Source organism: Drosophila hydei, unplaced genomic scaffold (assembly GCF_003285905.1).
Source record: "Drosophila hydei strain 15085-1641.00,03,60 unplaced genomic scaffold, DhydRS2 tig00000211-arrow-pilon, whole genome shotgun sequence".
Classification (NCBI taxonomy): domain Eukaryota; kingdom Metazoa; phylum Arthropoda; class Insecta; order Diptera; family Drosophilidae; genus Drosophila; species Drosophila hydei.
In genome coordinates this window covers 484,092-490,231 of record NW_022045685.1, presented here as the reverse complement: position 1 = coordinate 490,231, position 6,140 = coordinate 484,092, and positions in this window count along the sequence as shown.

The following is a 6,140-nucleotide window of genomic DNA, read 5'->3' as shown; positions in this document are numbered from 1 at the left end:
GCAATTGTTGTTGTTGCTTGGGGCTACGGCGACTCTGCGGTGGCTGGGAGCAAACGCGGCTTTTGCATTTGTATTTTGCATGACATTTCTCTAAATTGTATGTGTGTGGCAGTGTGTATGTGTGTGTGTGTGTTTGTAGAGGTTGTTATAATTTAGTTGAAAATTGTTGTTGCACACACACGCGCACGCACATGCATATAGCAAAGGGAAATCGCAGCGTTAAGCCTATTAACCCATTGGTGTGCGATGTGAGATTTTGGATGACACGCTCAGAGTCCTAAAAAATGAATATTTAATTATTTTTATATATTATGTATACAAATTTTAGTGATATTTTTATACATAATATAAAAAAATATAATTAATTTAACTTACAAACAAAATTTCATTAAGCATATTTGCTTTTACTTTACTTTTTTTTAAGTTTTATGCTCGAGGATAAAAATACGTTTTAAACATATTAAAAAAATTAATTATTTATTGATTTTATTTTATTTTACTTATTTACTTTATTTTATTTAGTTTATTTATTTTGTTTATTTTAATTATTTTATTCATTTTATTTTATTTATTTTATTTTATTTTATTTTATTAATTTTATTTATTTCATTTATTTAATTTATTTTATTTATTTTTTCTTCTTTTGTTTGAGGTAAATGGCCGTCGACTCAAGCGATGTCTCGGAGTGCATTTGCTATTATTTCTTAATAAGTGAACTGGAACTTATGTCTCTCTCACTCTCTTTTAAGCTGCCTGCCCTCCACAGAAGTCTACCAGTTTCAAGGTAGACTTCGAAGTTGAAGGTTGTGCTCTCGGCACTCTCAGGTCCATTATGGTCGCAACTTTGACTATATGTTCACAGATGTTGTCTACAATGAAATAACAAGAAAATACTTTCGCCTGTGTTATAGAGCAACTGTATAGCTCATGTTAAACAGCTGTTAACAGCAATGTTAGCTGCATTATGTTAGTTGCAATGGTTATTCTGAGCTCATTTGCACTTCGATGGGTTAAGAGCCAAATTACGTTCCCAATTATATTTGTTATGCAAAGACCAAATACATTCGCTTACGCGTTTTCGCCTGGTGTCGGTTGTTTTTTATTTGTGAATAAGCATCTAATGCGAGGACTCGTTGCAAATTCCCAAGCGTTGGACTGGATCTAATAAACATTTCGGGCCAAGTACAAAGGGGAACTCCTCTGTTTGTCTGTCCGCCAGTTCGTCTGTCAGTCTCTGGCTGTCCGCTTGATAGTTAGTTGAAAATTGCACGGCGAAAATGTTTTGAAAATTGTAATTTTGCATTTTGGATTTGCGGCTTCTAAGCACATTTATAAATAACTGATTCACGTCTGCTCCATGGACACGACGAGTTTGTCGCCAAATAAATTAATTAAAAATAAATTATCGCAGAGCTGTTGCCAGGCAACAGAGAGCACCTCTGCAGGCAGCTCGATTAGCTGCTGTGCGTCTCTGGTTTTTAATTACTAACGTGCAGCGTGGAAACCGTGGCATACCAGCATTAGACTCATATACCTGGTTGCATATGAATTAGTTTCAGCTCTTTAACATTCGTTCACTAAGTCAAACGAGTATATTGGCTGGGAGCAGTAGCCCAACTTATTGCTCTGCAAAGCAGTGGAAGCTAGGGACTAGGGAGACTCGTGTTAAGGTCTTAGGTTTTCGAATACGTCCACTGGGCGCCTGAGCTGTAGTCAGGCTTTATTGTTTGATCCGTTTCTGCATGGAAACTCTTATAAATTGAGAGGTCCATTGGGTTGCTTAAGCTGCGCTCTTAACAGCGAAAACCTTTATTGAAAATTCTAATATATTGACTTTTAATTTGATTTAATTTGCTCTGCATATATAGATATGTATTTGAAGGATCCTCTAGCTGAAAGGGTGGAATGTTGCGTGCCTGTTGTGTGGTCCTTTAATGAGTTGTAAGCTTGTGTATTTAAGTGAATTAAGCAGCGTAATTTGGCGGCCTTGACCAACTGACCAGCAGACCAAATGGCCAACAGCAATAACAACAACAGCCAGTTGCCCAATTGGCCAATTGGCCAATTCAATTGATCAAGCAGAGGCTATTATGGCGGCTTAGTGCTTGTTATTGGCGAACTTGTTCAACACATCGGAAATGAGTTTGAATCAATGGCACTTGCTCGGCTTGAATATGCCTTGGACATGGCTGGATGTGATTGAAATTATAGCTAAGGCATGTCAGTGCATCGCTGCATAGCATTCGATTTAGTACAGGGTATTTCTGGACCAGATAAATTTATTTCATTTGACGATTGTCAAGAAATGTACAAATTTTCATATATAGCTGAAAGTGTTTAATTTAACTGAGAGTTGATATAATGCATTAGTCAAGGAATGTCAACAGAGGAGATGTCTGGTATTGACTATTAAATGAAACCTCGCAGCGATTAAGAAAGAAATTTCCATTAATTAAATGTCCACTTAATTTAATTACTAGGAGATAGTTTACTGTCTCTGATACACTGTATTCAAATTGTCATGAAATAGAGTATGGCCCTTGCCTGCCATAATTGATATTCCCCATAAGCTGGTTGCTTGCCTGCAGAGTATTTAAAAATGATTTTAATGCAAATTTAAATGAGAAATCATAACATTTTCAAATTAAAACTGGCATAAAATGGAAATGAAATTAAATAGCGACGGCGAATTAAGAGATGGCGACAGAGATAGAGAGAGGGAGTGGGAGAGAGAGAGAGAGAGATACATTAACGGCTACAGCAGACACAGATAAAGAGCGACACACACAGATGCGTATGGTAAATGGGCATATGCGCAAACCGAATAACCGATTAATAGATGTATATATATGTTATATATGTGTATAACATATATATAGACGCTTAACATATAATTTAAATGCTGCCTATGCGCTGTAAGCGCCATGTATTACCGGGTAATTCCGTCCAGAATCTTTTATGGCCGCGCGGCGAGTGTGCAAAATTGGCCACAAATCGTGCGTAAAATGGCCAAAATACAAAAAAAAATGTAAAACAGGAGAAGAAGAGGAACAAATGCCGTGTGCTACATGCTTTTTAACTCAACTTAAATTTCTATGCAGAAATTTTCGCAATTAATTTCAACATTTATTGCCTATTCGCGCAATAATTCATAAATGCGTTTTGTGCCCGTTGCCTTCAAGAGGCTTCTCTCTCCCAGTTCTTTCACAGAATCTTCATTTTTATAAAAAATAAATTGTCTAAGAAATTCAAGTATAAGTATAAGTATAAGTATAAGTATAAGTATAAGTATAAGTATAAGCATAAGTATAAGTATAAGTATAAGTATAAGTATAAGTATAAGTATACGTCTCCGTCTAGTCTCGTCTAAGTCTCCGTCTCCGTCTCCGTCTCCGTCTCCGTCTCCGTCTCCGTCCAAGTCTCCGTATCCGGCTCCGTATCCCGTCCCGTTCCGTCTCCGTCTCCGTCTCCGTCTCGTCTCCGTCTCCGTCTCCGTCTCCGTCTCCGTCTCCGTCTACGTCTCCGTCTCCGTCTCCGTCTCCGTCTCCGTCCTCCGTCTCCGTCTCCGTATCCGTCTCCCGTCTCCGTCTCCGTCTCCGTCCCGTCTCCGTCTCCGTCTCCGTCTCCGTTCTCCTCTCCGTCTCCGTCTCCGTCTCCGTCTCCGTCTCCGTCTCCGTCTCCCGTCTCCGTCTCCGTCTCCGTCTCCGTCTCCGTCTCCGTCTCCGTCTCGTCTCCGTCTCCGTCTCCGTCTCCGTCTCCGTCTCCGTCTCCGTCTCCGTCTCCGTCTCCGTCTCGTCCCGTCTCCGTCTCCGTCTCCTCTCCGTCTCCGTCTCCGTCTCCGTCTCCGTCTCCGTCTCCGTCTCCGTCTCCGTCTCCGTCTCCGTCTCCGTCTCCGTCTCCGTCTCCGTCTCGCGTCTCCGTCTCGTCTCCGTCTCCCGTCTCCGTCTCCGTCTCCGTCTCCGTTCCGTCTCCGTCTCCGTCTCCGTCTCCGTCTCCGTCTCCGTCTCCCGTCTCCGTCTCCGTCTCCGTCTCCGTCTCCCGTCTCCGTCTCCGTCTCCGTCTCCGTCTCCGTCTCCGTCTCCGTCTCCGTCTCCGTCTCCGCTCTCCGTCTCGTCTCCGTCTCCGTCTCCGTCCCGTCTCCGTCTCCGTCTCCGTCTCCGTCTCCGTCTCGTCTCCGTTCCGTCTCCCGTCTCCGTCTCCGTCTCCGTCTCCGTCTCCGTCTCCGTCTCCCGTCTCCGTCTCCGTCTCCGTCTCCGTCTCCGTCTCCGTCTCGTCTCCCCGTCTCCGTCTCCGTCTCCGTCTCCGTCTCCGTCTCCGTCTCCGTCTCCGTCTCCATCGTCTCCGTCTCGTCTCCGTCTCCGTCTCCGTCTCGTCTCCGTCTCCGTCTCCGTCCGTCTCCTCTCCGTCTCCGTCTCCGTCTCAGTCTCCGTCTCCGTCTCCGTCTCTCTCCGTCTCCGTTCCTCTCCGTCTCCGTCCACGTCTCCGTTCCGTCTCCGTCTCCGTCTCCTCTCCGTCTCCGTCTCCGTCTCCGTCTCCGTCTCCGTCTCCGTCTCCGTCTCCGTCTCCGTCTACCGTCTCCGTCTCCGTCCTCCGTCTCCGTCTCCGTCTCCGTTCGTCTCCGTCTCCGTCTCCGTCTCCGTCCCGTCTCCGTCTCCGTCTCCGTCTCCGTCTCCGTCTCCGTCTCCGTCTCGTCTCCGTCTCCGTCTCCGTCTCCGTCTCCGTCTAAGTCTCCGTATCCGTCTCCGCGTCTCCGTCTCCTAGTCCCGTCTCCGTTATCCGTCTCCGTCCTCCGTTCTCCGTCTCCGTATCCGTATAAGTATCCGTCTCCGTCTCCGTCTACGTCTCCGTCTCCGTCTACGTTCCTAAGTCTAAGTAAAGTATAGTAAAGTTAAGTATAAGTATAATATAGTATAAGTATAAGTATCGTATAAGTTTCAGTAAGAAGTATAGTAAGTATAAGATAAGTATTAGTAAATCTCTGTATAAGTATAAGAATATGTATATTCTGATTGACTTTGCCAGCTCTTAGGGCCACTGTTTTTTTATAATCATATTCTCATTTGCATATGAGCTAAGAAATGCGTCCGACACCATTCTGAATGGGCTGTCAGAATTAATTGAAATTTAAATATGAGACAGGCCAAATGAAATTGTTGTAATTCACAAAACAAAACGAAAGTATTCCACATTAATGAGTTAAGGAAAGATTTATGATCGGGCTGAGCTGTTACTCAGCCCTTTTATGAATACATATCTGAAACTCTAAGACACTATAGTATATATATAATATATTTATCGTTCTCAGATACTCGATTGACTTTTGTTTAGAGATATTTAGGAACTGTGCCTCGAAATATATTTGAGCGTATGCAAAGGTCGGTGTTGGTCTGGCTTGAGTAATGTGTGTTCTCTTCTTCTTCTGCAGTTTTTTAATTAAAATTTTTGGATATAACATTAGCACTTGGCCCTGTCAGAGCTAAGTACTTGCAAATGGCAATTAAGTGTTGGCTGGAAAAACATTTGGGCCACAGTAAAATGCCGCCACTCGATAAATGGCCACTTCACTTTTCACTTCATCTATCTGTGGTGGAAAATACACACACGCACACATGCTGCTAATTGCAAATTGATTTGGCCATATGCATTAGTTGATACATTTATAATTATGCCTTTCAAATGTGCCCAAGTCAGAATCTGGGCAGCCGAACGTGTGGGCCCGCCTGAGCAGTGGCTGCGTGTGGGCGGGCGGGTGGCTGGTGCGCTTTGTTTGCCTGTTGTGTTAGCGTCGAGAAGCTTAACGCAAAACAACAGCCAAGCACCGAAGCACCGAAGCACCGAAAATAAGCGAGGCAGTCAAGTAGCTGCGACGACGACGACTCACATAAAAACCACTATAAACTTTATTAATTTTAATTAAAAACACTACACTCATTCTGAGAGTTAAATTCCCGTGCACATCTCTTGCCAGTGTGCGTGACCATTGGGTAATGTTTTCAGTTCACAGTTGGCTTTTTTCTTTTCTGTTTTTTGTTTTGCTGCTGGCGCCTCGCTGCGTGTTGTAAGCCGCAGAACGCGTCCTTCGGCCAGCAGGCGGTGGGCAGTTAAAAACAGGAAAGCCCTCTAAACTCAGCTCACGCAGC